The sequence below is a fragment of the Pantherophis guttatus genome, chromosome 1 (assembly GCF_059756535.1).
Source record: "Pantherophis guttatus breed Tessera chromosome 1, ASM5975653v1, whole genome shotgun sequence".
NCBI lineage: Eukaryota > Metazoa > Chordata > Lepidosauria > Squamata > Colubridae > Pantherophis > Pantherophis guttatus.
The window spans coordinates 140,611,235-140,627,987 of NC_142063.1; the positions used below are offsets into that span (position 1 = coordinate 140,611,235).

Here is a 16,753-nt window from a genome sequence, read left to right on the forward strand (position 1 = left end):
CGCGACCTCTTTGGGGGGTCGAATGACCTTTTCACAGGAGTCGCCTAAGACCATCGGAAAACACATATTTTCAATTGTATTAGGAATAATTTTATGGTTGGGGGTCACCACAACATGAGGAACTGTATTAAAGGGTCACGGCATTAGGAAGGTTGAGAACCACTGCTCTAGAACTAATGTAGTGTTAGATATCTGTGCTGGTTCGACTAATGCAACTTTTAACATTCTGAATCTGGAATCAAGGCTGATCAATGCAATGTGCCCTTTGGGGTCAATCTTTAAAGACTGTAAGATTGGACAATACAAGCTTTACTGCTTTTAAGAATGGCATGTGTGCAAATATGCACACATATTGCTTTTTCTGCACTGTTAGCTTTTTGGTGACCTTCCCATCTTCGTGGCATTATGCTTCACTATGCCAATCCACTTCTGCCATCTCTTTAACTCAATGCCAGCAAGACACAAACCTCATACAACCAAGCCTTATGCACAAAAGAACAGATTTGCCATTGTGGCCTACCTCATCGGTTATCCCAGTAAAGCTGATTATGAGAGTTGGCACCTTTGAAAGCTAAGCAGAAGAGTAACACATGGAAAATAGTTAACAATGTATTGCAGTGAAACCCTTCAAGAGATCCAATTGAGATTTGGTAAGATTAATATCTTTTACAGCATCTATTATCTACAGTACATCTATCTCATTCTGTCAAAAAACAAAATGGCTGCAGGCATTTTGATGTTAACCAAGTTTTTTGCAATTGAATCTCAAATCATGAAGTGGCTTGCCTGAGATTCTTGAATAAGTGAGATTACATCATGCTCTCTTCAAGGCTCATATCTCCAAGTCAAATCAAATCAAGGTTGATTCACACCAGTTGAGTCTGTATATCAGAGCTAACTTTGGGTTCTTTTATTCAACAAAGCATTATTCAAAATCCAACCCAGAAGGCAACAGCAAACATATTGTTGCCAAGAAAACTATATGGATGTAGCTAAAACGCTCAGACAAGCTTTGGTATATGATGATTTCCAGTTCAACAACATCTTCAAAACATGACAACTCAAGCACAATATATAATAGGTAACGTAATCACACAAATGCTGCAATTACATCCTTGTGTTTAGGATGTCTGACACAAATACAGAAACTGCAGGATGTGGGTGATTACATCCTCATATAAAAGATGACATTTCTTCACCTCCCCACAGATACCCATATTCTAGTAATTGGAGAAGAACGTCAAACTTTCACAAGTAATTCTTGTGATGATGTGGCTAGACTAAAGTCATAAAAAACAATTCTGGTTACTCATGGTGATTTACTGAAAGACGAGTTCCTTGGTTTTGGGGAATATAAACAATTGGAACATGGATCAAATGAAGAAAAGGAAATAGAAAGAAAAACTACAAATTGCCAAAGAATAAATAAAGCACACAAAATTGAATGTTTTAGGAAGAAGTTATTTTAAATGGACTGGAATAGTCATTCTAAGTAGTTAGTTACATGACATACTATTCGGGAGATGGTAATGATAACGAATAAAGAATGGGGTAGCAATAAGACTGAAAAAAATGCTTTTGATGCAAATCAAGTAAGATCTAGACAGATGCTCTAGAATTCCTTTGCGTATTTGGGATATAATTAAGAGGAATTCAATGCTAAGGTTGATTTACATTTTGGGAGGCCTTCCATCATATTTTTAAAACAAATAATGTGAATAAATTGAATAAATCCTGTGAGAACATCATTGCTCAAATTACAATTACCTGTTGAGAAAGGGTGACCCAACTGTTAAAGATGTATATGTTCTACTCGGATATATATTGCCAATGTTTGAAAATTATCAAGAAATTGGGCATGGGAGTTGGCTAAGTGAATTAACATATAACACTGGAAAGAAAAATCTACACTTGATTGCCAGATATCAATTGTTATGTGTTGTCAGTCAGTATCCAACTTTCTTTAAGAAATGGTTAAACATGATCAAATTGGAAGAGGAGCAAATTGGCCATAGATAAGAGTCAATGGAATTCAAGATGGACTGGACTTAGATCTTTTGTGGGTGCAAGGGAACTTGAGACTGATGACACGTTTGACCCCTCCCTCGGGCTCAACCTGGTCATCTCCTACATTTAGGAGAAGCAGACAAGTAATTGCAGTGCAGAGCGAGGGCTAAGTCAGCAGTAACAACAGAACTGGGACTGATGCAGTAGACCCGTGAGCAGGAAAAATTGTGGCAAAAAAGGAAACCGCTGGAGATAGCTGGAAAGTGAGAGAAGCAGAAGGTCTAACAGGTACCAGGGCCAGGAAAAAGGAGGCAAGGAATCATGCTGCAGCTTCAATGACACTAGCAGAAATGAGGCCTGAGAACAGGAGTAGGGGCTCTGCAGGCTGGCAGAGAGCAGCAAGGCAAGAAGACACTAGATTCAAGGTTGACTCAGCCTTCCATCCTTCCGAGGTGGGTAAAATGAGGACCCATATTGTTGGGGGTGATATGCTGACTCTGTAAACTGCTTGAAGAGCAGTGGTGGGTTGCCCCTGGTTCGGACCGGTTCTATAGAACTGGTAGTAAAACCAGCGGGAGGCTCCTCCCACTGACCCTGATGTCATCAGTAGTGATCTGCGCACACGATCCCATTGCGAACCGGTAGTAAAGGTAAGTAGAACCCACCCCTGTTAGAGAGAACTGTAAAGCACTGTAAAGCGGTATATAAGTTTAAGTGTCGAGCCCCGGATGGGTCTCGCAATTGTTGGGGAGGAAGATGAGAAGGGGCCGAGCAGCTGTAAACTCCAGTGACGTGCTCCCAGCTGTTTGGAGGGACCTTGCCGCTCAAGCACAAAAGAAACGAACACTTTCAGCGGAGCTCGGTGGAGCATAAAGCTTGCGAATGGTGCCTCCTTTTGACGTAACAGGAAGCGCGCCCTATCGTCGAGCAAGCTAGTGGGAAGGGGTGTGTGGTGTTAACTGTTTGATTGCCAAATGGTAAATTGCTTGTTACTAAGTGTATAAAGAGCGCTACACAGCGGCTGCGTGTAGCGCTAACTTTAAACGTCGATGCCGGCTTGTGCCTTACTCCTGCCTGTGTTGCTGTGCTTAACCTGATTAAAGACGCTGCAAACCGCTTTGTTTCCTTCTGGTTGTTGTTTGCTTCCAGAGCAGTTGGGTGGACAAGCCGAGACTAAGTGCTATTGCTATTCTGGTCTTCCAGAAGAGTCTGATGATGCCACTAAGCTTTTCGCCCGGTTTTAATTCCCCACCAGCCTTCAGGAGCCATTCTCCGTAGGCTGCTCTCTCAGCGGAACACTAGTGGAAATCTAGAAGTAAGAGGGAAGAAAAGATGACAAGATCAAAGTGATTTTTTTCAGAACTAGCTATCATGATGTTCAAGCAAAAATGGGTGGTGAGGGGTTGGTGTGTGAGCGGGCTCTCAGGGAACCCCTTTAATCCAATGATTTGGCTTTAAAAACAGAAACACAAATTCTAAAATGAAACGGCAATCAAACACTGTAAAGCATCCCATGGTGAAGTGGGTTTCTGCAAGTAATACAAAGAGCACATCACAGAGACAGGCCCTTAAGATGATATCATGATCTATTAAAGGTTGTCTCGTAGGCGGAGCAAAGGAGCAGGATAAGTGATCACCTTATCTCAAAAGTATCCCAACTTGATGCTGCTGATAAAGTAGAATACAGAAATGTAAGGAAAGCAACCCAGCTTTCTGATCTTAAAGCAAAGGCAATCCTTCGTTCCAGGAAGTGGCAGAAGAGAGAAAGAAAGTTCTGCATGGCATGTGGCAAGGAAATGAAAAGTCACATCAAGAAATCAAATTAAAAGATAGTGAAATTGCTCATCTAAAAGAAGGAACTGAAGAACTGGCAGAACTAGCTGGCCAGGCACATTATACAGCAAATATGATAGAGCAAATAACTGGATGAGGACCAGAAAGCCTTTCAAAAAAATTAGAGCTGGAGAGGAAATTGCATATGAAGAAAACAATTTTGTTGAGGAGGAGTTAGATGGTGAATCAGAAGAGGAATATTCAAAATTCTCCAATAGTTCTACAGAGATAGTTGCAGATGTGCCTATTACTGAGAAAATAAAATCTGAAAGTATTATGCCTCCAAAAGAGGGAGGAGATGGGGAGGCAAAAAATCTCCTGAAAACTACACATTTGTCTGAGATTTGGAGGATGGGATGTCATTACCAAGCGTAACAGAATGAGTAACAGTCTTGTCAGAAGTATTTGACTGTATCTAGCCATTTGATAAATTGAAAACACTACGTATTTCAGCTTGAAAATGGCTTTTATTCATATGCTAAGGGATGTGTAAATTACCAATAAACTTACTCAGAGAATTTAATGATATTCAAGGGGAAATGGTGGATTAATTCCTCGGGTAGTAGGATAGATGCATGACAGCTGAAGTCAACCAACTAACTACAAGACAGAAAGAAAGAGGAAAGATATCTTGACCAAAAATGTCAACACATAGAAGGAAGTAATAAGAAAAGAATGTGAGGTATGTTTCAGAAAATCAGAAAAATCACACACAAAATTTAAAATTAAAATTTACAACTAAGGTAGGAAAAATTGAAAAGATGTTTATGTTTGTATCACTTTATTTAGTGATAAGAGATGGAATATGGGAAAAACAGATAAATGCTTGTAACTTTAGAGTTACTAAATGTGTTTCTATTTGTGATGAAGGTTGAAAGTCACTTAGTTCTTCTCTCTTTATAATATTCTTACTTTTTTCTTTCTTCTCTTTTTCTTTCTTTCTTTCTTTTTCCCTGCACTATTTTAATAATAATAATAACTTTATTGTCATTGTATGTGTATACACAGTATACCCATACAACAAAATTCACTTAACACCCAAAGACCAGGTCCAATACACATAACAATCCCCAAACACACTCCCACCCACCACAGTTTTACTCCTTCTCTCTGTTTTTTCTTTAAGTTTAGTTGGTATTAGATGTTATTATTATAATCAACATTCTTAATAAAGATATATTATATATATATATATATATATATATATATATATATATATATATATATACACATACACACACACACACACACACACACACACACACACACAAAGAAAACAAGTCTACTAGAAAGTACGGTAATATACAAAAATCAGAAAAGCAGTTGGCAAATGAGAAAATATCAGGTGCAGATGAAATATCTAAACTATTTTAAGATATAGGAGAAGAGACAGTTAAAATGCTAATGTTAACAAATATGTGGCCTTGAGGATACGAAGATCGATGTTTATAACTACGCCTATGAAGACAGAAGATCCAAGGGAATGTGCAAATTACCAAACCATACCAAACCATGTAAATATACTGAACAATACTAATTCAACACAGAATCTTTTAAATTCTTCCACATAAGAACAGAGACCTACATTGAAAGAGGAATGCCAAATGAACGCACATGTTTCAGAGAAGGGAGATAGAATGTGAAATCAGATAGCTACTATAAGAAGCATGAGCAGGAGGTTTAAGTTTGCTTTACTGCCTATAGCAATAGATGGAATATATTAAGGCAACTGGATGTGCCAGAACAGCTTATTATTCTAAAAAAAAAAACTTTCCTGTGAATGAGAAACAATTGTAAAAATAAACATGAAGAAACAGAATGGCTCATAGTAGGAATGAAACCACATTATGCATATTCATCTTGTATTTGTTTAATGGACGGAAATTTAACTTCCCAGAGTCACTGGGAGTTGTGCAGCAATGTAAATTTAATAAATAAATAAACTTTGTTATAAGAATGGATGAATTTAGCAGACGTCACCCCCACAAATTCCATTACAATTTCTAAACAAAGTTAACAGAGGATTTCTATACCAATATTGAGGCATGTTTGCTATAATGTCGTCTGTGAGGAAGGGAGCCAGGAAAAGATATTGTCAGCAATGAAAGGGAGGGGGGGGAATAAAGATCAGCTGTTGAACTGTAAAGCTGTGAGGCCTTCAGAAAGCTCAGATACCAGGCTCTTCCCACATAATTCAAGCTAACTAAGCCCCCTTTTGATATTTTCTGAGTGAGGAGTCCTTAGCACCCTCTGAGTTTCAGATCTGCCAACAACCAGCCATGGAGACCACTAGGAAGAAAAGCAGGAGAATCCATGTTGGAATAATCTTTCTGAGGCTGGTCCCAAGAACCCAAGGAATGCCATTTTTTTATGCAGAATAATAAATTCTGCTTCCATGGATAGAGAATTATCAAGACCTCAAAATTAAAAAACTTATGTATAAACAATACTATTCAGGTATGTGTGTGGGTGTGTGTGGGTGTGGGGGGGTGGGGGTGGGGGTGGGTGTGGGTGTGGGTGTGTATACACTGAGCACCCAGGAAATAAAGAAAAATGCTACTTTTACAGATGTTCTGCAAGGCATAGTCAGAGCAAAAATGAAACAATCAAATGCATTAAAATACAGGACTTAACATTTTATCAACAGCAACAATAAAATAGTCACATGAAGGCATGAGAAATCTACCTACACCATCATTCTGGAACTGGAATAGATACGATTTGCCAATCTTCTCCAACAATATTTCTTTTGGCACAAGAAGAGGCTCAGAAACATGAAAAGGTGGCACAGACATGAAGCCTCTCAGAAATCTACCCTTGCATGGTTAACAAGGGGAAGATGTACCTTGGCACCTCCAAGTACATCTAGAGTAAATTCTGTCCCAAATTCTGAGTACCTTCAGTGCAAAGTATGCTAATGGAGATAGCCAACGGTTTGATTTGATCTTTATCTTTTCACAGTATGTTTCTTACTTGATTTGGCTAATTCAGCTCAGCTCTGATTCTTGGAATGGACAGTAGCAGCTCAGCATCCAAGGCCATCTTGATTTGAGTATGGCAGTCCCAAATCCTAATCCTTCCCAGGCAGATTGCTCCCCAGCATTCATGTATAATATCAATATCAGCATTCCAATTCTTTGGCACCCCTGTGCTGTGGGATTATCACAAACTACCCAGTGTTTGTGTTGAACACAAGTGACCCACAAAACGGTAGAGTATTGGGTTTTGGTTTTTTTTAATCTCATTTTGTGCCCTTCAGTATAACTGGCAGGGAGGTTTAATACATAAGTATTCAGCAGAAACTCTATGAAACTACTCCAGGAAGGCAGGGAATGAAAGTTTTCAATAAAGTCACTCTGGACAAAATTGGAAGATGTTGAATTTTAACCTCAGCAATAAGAGAGAATAACCACATTAATTGTTAAGTAAAACTAAATCACTGCATTCAAGATGATCGAGCAGAGCAGAGTGCAAGTTCATTTGTGAGCTCTTAACAATTCTTCAGGACTGAGTGTTCCAGTGTCAGATGTATAATTACTTCCTTTCACATGAGGACATGTTGACCTTACATGTTTCCCAAGGATGTTAGAAAGAAATGCTTCTTAGCCAAACGATTACTTCTTCTGAAATAAATGAATTTCCAGGAGCTTTTTAAGCTAACAGCTGGCTTCAGTATTTCCTCAACTAAGCCTTAATGCATCGTATACATTGCTCTAACATTGACCCTAACGGCTATGTTCAAAAGAGAGTTTTTAGCACTGCACAAAACCCTTTTGACCTGAAAGGCATTCCTCAGCCTTACAAGAGAATGTATTACAGGTAGTTCTTGGCCAGTTGCTTAGCAACCATTGGAAATTACAATGGACTTCCCATTGGGTACTTATGACCAGTTTTGAAGCCCGCCCCCAGTGGTCACATGACCACATGTCAGATACTCAGCAACTAGGCCACATTTATGGTCATTTGCAGTATCCCACAGTCACATGACCATATTTTACAACTTTTTTTTACCAAAACCTAGCATCTATTTCCAGTTTTTGGCTTTTGGTTTGCTTAATGACCATGGTATTCACTTACCAACCACAGTATTCACAGTATTCACTTTATGCCCTCCATGTTTGCTCTACAACCATGATCTACATGATGGCAGACCATGACATTATATACTGTCTATGTAGATCAGATGCATATAGCCAGATAGCTACTTCTAACTCATTCCAGTGTATTAGCACAGGTAGCAGGGATTCTTACTATCAGAGTATGTAGAGTCCAAGTACATTTGAGATGCATTGAAGGTCAACTTAGAATGCAGAGTTGATGCTATTTTCAACTTTGGTTCCAAATTTTTATTAGTTTATCAAAATATAAAATACGAAGAAAAATGAAAATAGTTGGAAAGTAGAAAAGGAAAAAAGGGAAGAGGAAAAAGTGTAAGAGGAAAAAGGAAAAAGGAAAAAAAAGAAACTCTTTCAACTCTTTTTAGCGCAGTAGAATAAGGTAACATACAGCCTCAATGTTTTACTTTTACATAATAGCATATACAGTACTAGCCATTTCTATAACCACAAGCCTAAATAATCAGCAAAACCCAAAGTCAACTTTTCATTTTCTTTTCTACCTCAAGCACAAAGTTCAGCAGTGGTTTCCAAATGGAAACAAGATTAGCTGTATTCGTTTCTTTCATTAGGGCAGTCAATTTAACCATCTCTACTAGTTCCATCAGTTTTTCTAACGAGTCATGCAATGTGGGAGTTAAAGTACCAATGCTATTTTCAACTTTGAGAGAATGGAATTTATTTATTTTTCAGGCACTTCAAGCAAAACATTTTTAAGACATAAGTGTGAAGTGTTATGGGCAACCATGTTTCTTTCTTAACATAAGCTTCAGAACTTTCACCTTTACCCATGTCCATCAAGGATGGGAAGATAGGAACTTTGAATATATTTTGCATCCAAACTGCATACAATTTGAAACGTTTGGAAAATTGCTGATAACAGTGCAAGAATAGATATATCACCAAATTCAAAGGCAATCTTGTTGCTTCTGACAGATTGGTTGTTTTATATCATTTTGAAACTGCAACAGTAAGTGAGATTACATTTATATAACTTTGAAACTACCAGCTGAAGGAGAATGAAATTAAGTTAGTTCCATTTTGCACTAAAAGGTGCAGGCACTTTTTGTTCTGATGTGATGGCAAAGAATACATTATCTGTGTGATGGGGATGCTAAGATTATAGATGAATTTCTCTGCGGGTTGCTTATCAAAACGTTTCTATCAAAACATTTTCCCTCATCTGCATTAATATTATTTGAAACTAATGGGTTTTATACCCTGGAGGAGCAAAATGGTGAAACCAATAGCGATAAATGCCCAGTGTAAACACAGCATTATTTTTGTGTTATAAAAAAAAATGTTAAGGGAGGCTGACCAAATAAGAAACACAGAAAACTGAGTAAATATAGACAGAGCTATTATTTTCCTTTTTTCATATAACTGCATGAATCACAAGTGTCATGTTCATCATAAGGATGATTTCTTTAGGGGGAAAAAACAACTCGATGAGGAGGTTCACAACACAAATAGTTTTAAAATATTTATTGGCAATGGCTGCTTTTACTAGAATAGCCAGTCCTAAATCCAGAAATGTTCCTCTTTCTTTGCTAATCAAACTCTGAGGACCTTTCTATTCAAACATCTCAAACTGCTACTTAGTTCTGGTTGTATTGTCATAAAATCAACATCTTGGGAAAGATTTATTCATACGTTCATTATCCCTAAAGGTATCTTGCTATGAATTGATTGGTCCACAATTGCACAATCTACCCAATTGTCTTCTTTTGCTCTGCAAATGTCTCCGCCTGCTACCTGCACAAGGTAAAAGTCGGTGCCAGGACTAATAGCCATTGGCAAAGATAATCCTTTCAACAGAATTTGGGAAGAAAGAAAGGATAGGGCAGATGCTAGGATAGATGTCCAATTCCCCTCTGCATAAAGAAAATAAAAGCTAGTTGTTTTCCCAACACATACAAATGCACCATATGTTCGTACACAATGCATTCGTTCCTTCACTATAAACAAGGCATATACAGGTAGCCCTTGACGTATGACCACAATTTAGCCCCAAATTTATGTTGCTAAGTGAGACAGTTGTTAAGTGAGTTTTGCCCCATTTTTACAACTTTGCCTGCCACAGTTTTTAAGTGAATCACTGCAGAGTTTAAACAATAAACATACGGTTCATTAACAACCGTATTTAGTAATACGGTTGTTAATGAATCTGGCTTCCCTTTGACTTTGCTTATCAGAAGGTCACAAAAGCTGATCACATGACCCTAAAATACTGCAACAGTAATATGAGTTGGTTGCCAAGCATCAGAATTTTGACCACATGACCATGGGGATGCTACAACAGTCATAAGTGTGAAAAATGGTCATAAGTCACTTTTTCAGTGCCATTGTAACTTTGAACGAACTTTGGTAAGTCAAGGACTACCTGTACAAACAGAGCATCCTGACTGAGAAAGAAGATTAAGGAAAGTTCAAAACTTGCCTATTTTCAACTCATCTTTGAATGCAAAGGAAAATAGGATTGATTGATTGATTGATTGAGCCATCCATTTCAGAGCAGACATTCTGGGCTCTCACAAAAGTTAAAACCATCACAGCAATATAAACATACAATATCCCAATTAAACCAAACAAAACAAACCACATCACCAACAAAACTCATGTAAATGCCCCAAAGCTGAAGATTCTTCAGAATCTTACAAAAGACTAACAAGATAAGGGCCATCTGGATCTCTGGGAGACAGCTGTCCCACAGGGCAAACACAAAGAAGTCACAATTCCAGAAAAAAAATAACATTTTGCTGCTATTCCCCATAGCTAGTTTATTCTATGCAGGGTAGAAAAGAACCCCAGGAATTGCTACACTGTAAAAAATATAGAGAAAATGCTGTTTTCATCAAGGTCACCCACTTAGGAAGAGATAAAAATGTGAAGATGCCCCATTTTTTTTTAAGGATCTTGCAAATGGATTATTTCACTAGGGAAAAAGTTTTGAAAGTAAAAGGGAGGAAACATTTGAAAAAGAAGTTAGAATCATTGATTAAATGTAAATTAATGAAGCATTCTATGGTGCAAACAGACTCCAGCTCTACATTATACCAAAGGTAATCCGATTTTGAATGCCCACTCACAGCATCTTCTGGGTCCCGTGGATTTCTAAGCAATCAATAGAGGAAGGAAATGTTCTGGTGCAACAAACCCCCACCTCAGTTGAAGCCTTGGTGACAAATTGGAATGACCAGCTGTTGTTGTCTCTTCTTCACAGTGTGTCTCTTAAATTACCTCTGCCTTGAGCAATGAAATGGGCAGGCAGAGCACCTATGGCAAGCAGATATATCTGAGCATAGCTTATAGCACATTGGATAGCCTACACTGTGGAAGTGAAAGAAAAGCAAATATGTAGAATTGTTCCTCCACAGATACAGTGGAAGTAGAAGGGAGAGAGGTGGGGGGGGAGAGAGGGAGAGGTGATAGAAATAATAGAGATGATAGAGATATATTTTCTCTACCTCCACTGTATCTGTGGAGGAACAATTCTGGATGGTAAGGCATCTGACTACCTGAGAGTTGTGGAATGTTCTATGGATTTTTTTGACAAAGGTGCTTGTATCTACTACGAGATCCATGTCATCTTTACCCCCATAGGATGCGGCCAATGAATTATCCTGTACTGTTGAATCTGTTTCTGTTTGCCATGAGGATGTGGAGAGAGTGCTTGGAGTGGTCAACCTGCTACAGGTTGTTTTAAAGGTCTTGGTTGGTCTTGGAGAGAAGAAATATGCTGAGGGAAATGTTAATATTAAGGGAAGCATTAATTCAGCCTAGGAGATGACAACGTGCCTTAAAGGCAGGAGTGTTCGTCTCCTCTTTAAAATAAATTTTTTACTCAGTCCATCTTCTTTAACAATTCTTAAGGACCTCTCACTAACTTACATTTTCTTGCCAAGACAATATTTATGTATGATGGTATGTATGTACGTATGATGGTAAAAATATGGTAGCCAACTGGCTCTAAGCATTCCTGGAAAAGATTTTTTTTAATCTTTTTTGTTTGCATCTTTATTTTAGGCCAGATCCTAGTACAGAGTTGGCTATGGTTGCCTCGAGGGAGCATGGCAGAATAAAATATTACTGCCTTTAATTGACTATAGTATCTTCCTGGATTGCCTTAAAGGTGAGGGATCAGAGGCGTGGTTTCTACTTAAAATGCAGGTTTCAAAAGGTGGCACTGGGGAGATATTGTTTTACCTTATAGTTTTTATGTTAGACTCTTTCCTTTATGCTCTTCAACATCCATATGAAAGTATCAAGATCAGTTGTCAGATATTGTAGTATTTGGAGTATATCCAAATATTGTATATTTGGATATAATTTATCTCTGACAGCTTCTGATTTGGACCAAATAGGGGTCTGGGTGAAGGAAAGGGGTTAAAATGGGAATCCAGACACCTCAGAGGGCATAATAGTTGGGGAAGACTTCAATCAAGTGGCCCTTCCTGCTCTTGATAGAGTTTTTTTTCCTAGAGAATGATTCATAGTTTTGGGGTACTTTTTGATCCCCCCCTTGCAGGTTTATGTGCTTAGTTCAACAAAGTAGTAAGGAGTGCTTATATCAATTAACTCCTTTGTTGGGCAGTTAAGACCTGGTTACCATCATCCACATGCCAATTCCTCCCAATTTAAGATGACATGTGCTAGATGGGGATGTCTTTGAAGAAAATTGCCACACGTTCTAATAAAATTCAACCAGGCTTCTGTTAGGTGCTCAGATGCGGCTCATTTGGGGTGATAGGTCCAGCATTTTGGAAATTCCTTCCCCAGCAGTTAAATTGGCGCCTCTTCTTGGTCTGATTTATTTTCAAATTTATCTTTATATCTTATATCTTTACTCTCTAAGAAGTGGCCATTTTAATGAGTAAAAAAAAAATGTGCGGGTTCCAGGCAGGAGCAGCTGAAAGCTATTTTGAATTACAAGAATGAGAAGCAAAAACCATCACATTCAAACAGAGTTCCCAGGCAGAGACTTTACCTACTCCTTCCCAGTGGTGGAATTCAAATAATTTAACAACCGGTTCTCTGCCCTAATGATTTCTTCCAACAACCAGTTCACCAAACTGCTCAGAAGGTTAACAACCGGTTCACCCGAAGTGGTGCGAACTGGCTGAATCCCACCACTGCTCCTTCCCCTTGTGAATTAATTAGAGCGGCATCCCTAAGAGTTGGCTGCTTTCAACATTCTGCTGCAAGCTCCACCCCTTTTTCAGCATGACACAAAAAAGGGGTGGGACTTGACTCATGTTGTCATGATGCTGCTTTGATCATTCTGCACCTTGGTGGCGCAGTGGTTAGAATGCAATACTACAGGCTGCTTCTGCTGACTGCCGGCAATTTGGCAGTTCAAATCTCACCGGCTCAAAGTTGATTCAGCCTTCTATCCTTCTGAGGTCGGTAAAATGAGGACCCAGATTGTTGGGGGCAATATAACCGCTTTGACTCTCTAAGCCATTTCGAAAGGGCTGTAAAGCACTATGAAGCGGTATATAAGTCTAAGTGCTATTGCTATTCTATGAAAGCAGCAAGCTCCTTTCCTGCTACAACTGTTGTTGCTGTGACCAGAAGAAAGAAGGAAAGAAAATGCTCCCTATTATACTCGGACCCAATTCAGACTCTAATTTGCTGAATTTGTAGACACCAGGCATTACAAAGCTAGTACCTAAATTTGTGAAATTTAGGCAAAGATGGTGGTATGATCCTCGTCCCTTTTTCTTTTGTATCACGTTCTTAGGATCATGATGTTTTAGTTTACAAATATTACAATTTAGATTACAAACTTGACAGCAGGAATGTTTTATTATTGCTCTTTATAAGATATTCTGAGGCGTAACCGTCATTTTGGAGAGTTGTAGAATGGATCAATCGATGCTTATTGTATAGCAGATCAAATATTTATTTTAGCCCAAATTCAACATTTTTTATGCTTAATATCACGTGAGTGATTCAATAATACTGCTTTAGCATTCATCTTATTTATGAATTTAGAAGGTCTGTATTTCTCTCTCCCACAAACATGCAATTTTATTTTATTGTTCTGACCGTCAATAGAGAATTAAGTGAGATCATGCTTTATCATTTTTATTCTTTTCCCTCTGTACCTCTAGAATACTTCCTGTCATCATGCCGCAATTTTGACTAGCCTCTGCAAAGATTTAATCTCATGTACAGAATAATAAAATTTAAACTTTATTTCCTTTTCTTTCTTTCTTTTTGTGGGGGGGGACAGTTAACAACCAGAAATATATAGAATATTTTAACCCCCGTTTCAAATAAAGGCAGTTTTTGTATCTTGAATATAGATAGTCCTCAATTTATGATACCAGTTGAGATTGGGATTGCAGCAGTGAAGTTGTAAAGCATGACATCATGCGACTTCATTGTATAGCAAATGGCAATACAGGCAATCCTGGTTGTCATAATCCATTAGCAATACCAATAGCATTTAGACTTATATACACTCCACAGCACTTTACAGCCCTCTCTGGATGGTTTACAATCTAAAGCATTATTGCCATATTGACCCCAACAATCTGGGTTGTCATTTTACCGACCTTGGAAGGATGGAAGGCTGAGTCAATCTTGAACTAGGGATGGTATTCACTTACCTTCGCTACCGGTTTGCAAATGTGAGCATGCGCGCCTCCTCCATGCATGCGCAGAGCCTTCTGCGTATACGCGGAGGGTCAAAAACGGGACATGATGATGTCCTGGTGGATGGGCAGAGCCTCCCGCCGCCGGAGCTACCGGATCACACGATCCGGATAGAGCCGGCTGAATTTCACCACTGCCTTAAACCTGTCAGGATCAAACGCCAGGTTGTGGGCAGAGTTTGCTTGCGATACAGAGTGCCTGTAGACTGTGCATTGTAGCAACAACTATGGTACAATTGCAATTGGAACTCTGCATTTAGCACTGAATATCCAATCATGCATTTATTAACATTGTTTACTGAATCACTGGATGGTTAATCATCCACTTGTTCAATCCGTTTATCATCTGGAAGATTATGGATTATTTTACCGACAACAGAAATGCAATAGTAGTAGTAGCAGTAGTATCACCATCATAATCAATCTCTGAAAGTTGTATGTATCATGGCAGGGATGGGTAATATCATAGAGAGGATGAGGCCAAAATCATTTAAATGTACCTTACCAAAAGATTTTTTTTGCTATTGATCAGTGCAGTAACGTCAGAATATTTTTCTAAAAAATTGATATACTTATATATATATCTTTGACCTACAACAATTCAATTAGTGACCACTCAAAGTTACAATGGCATGAAAAAGTGACTTATGGCCATTATTCACACTTGCAACCTCATAGTCACATGACCAAAATTCAGACACTTAACAACCGACTCATATTTATGACAATTGCAGAGTCCCAGGGTCAAGTGATCCCCTTCTGAGACCTTCTGACAAGCAAAGTCAATGGGGAAGCCAGATTCACTTAACAACCGTGTTACTAACTTAACTGCAGTGATTCACTTAACAACAGTGGCAAGAAAGATCATAAAATGGGGCAAAATTCACTTAACAACTGTCTTATTTAGCAACAGAAACATTGGACCCAATAATGGCCGTAAGTCGAGGACTGCCCATTCAAGAAAGATGCATACTTATGTATTGTGTTATGGATTCCGCCTCAAAAATTCCACTGCTTGCATTTCTGCAGTGCACAAAAATAATCCTAAAAAAAATGTATGTGACATTTTGAGAGTACAGTTCTTTTATGTTGTCTCAAATAATGTGACAGTCACGAAATATATGACACCCTCTTTCAAAGAGTACCATAATATTTAACAATGGAGCTTTACTGCTGGAAGAACAATAAGGCCAGGCTTAAGTTGCTGAAAACATCGCTTGGCATGCCACATATTTCATGGTGGTAGGAGTTCCTAGTTTTATATTTCAAAGACTATGAATGGACATAGCTTTACGGTTGCTTTTATGTCTGGTTGCTTGAAGGGGCCTCCTTAGCAACATCAGAAACTTCTGTCTTTATTGCTAAAACATTCCTCACAAACTTTCAAAAGGATAATGACTAATGACTTCAAAGAGGTAATGATTACACAGCCTATTATATCAAATGGAATTAATCCAAATTTGTGTTAATTGGAACATACTTGTTTAGCAACTACCTTGTACACTCACAGTTATGATGATGATGATGAAAAACTAACTTTGTAAAATCCTCACGCCGATGACCATCACAGGTCTGTAATACAAAGGAAAACAAATGAAATCATAAGCAGAGTTGTGATTTCACTTTGCAACCTCTTCACTTAACAACTGAGCAGCTGGTCCTAGCTACAGTCCCATTCAGGGCTGTCTGCATATACCAGATTTCTTTTCTTTCTTTCTCTTTCTTTCTTTCTTTCTTTCTCTTTCTTTCTTTCTCTTTCTTTCTTTCTCTCAAGAGAGAGGGGGGAGAGAGATTGGTTTTTACATAAATTTTATTTGGGTTTTCTGTCAGTTAAAAGCACATATAACATTCTGACTAAATTATGCCTCCATTCTAAGACAAATGTTATTTCTAACAATTGAAAATTCTGGAACCAGGAAAACTAGCTTGACATGAACCAATTAGCTAGTATTCAAACCTATTTGATGAAAGTTGTCATGATTACAGAACAAAGAAGATTTTAAGTCTGTTGTTTTAGAAAATGGAGCATTACTCAAGTTTTGACTAGAGGCTCATGCGTAAGCAGAAGGGGAAGGGAAAAAAAACAGATTTTCTGACTTCAGCAAAATAAGCTCCTGTTCAAAGCCCAGTTGGAAC

The 16,753-nt window shown here is 38.3% G+C and overlaps 1 pseudogene; it reads left to right on the forward strand.

The window, feature by feature from the left end:
• The first annotated feature begins 3,484 nt into the window (after nucleotides 1–3,484).
• LOC148116578 (geminin-like) lies at nucleotides 3,485–4,215 on the forward strand (annotated as a pseudogene).
• Nucleotides 4,216–16,753: the final 12,538 nt, after the last annotated feature.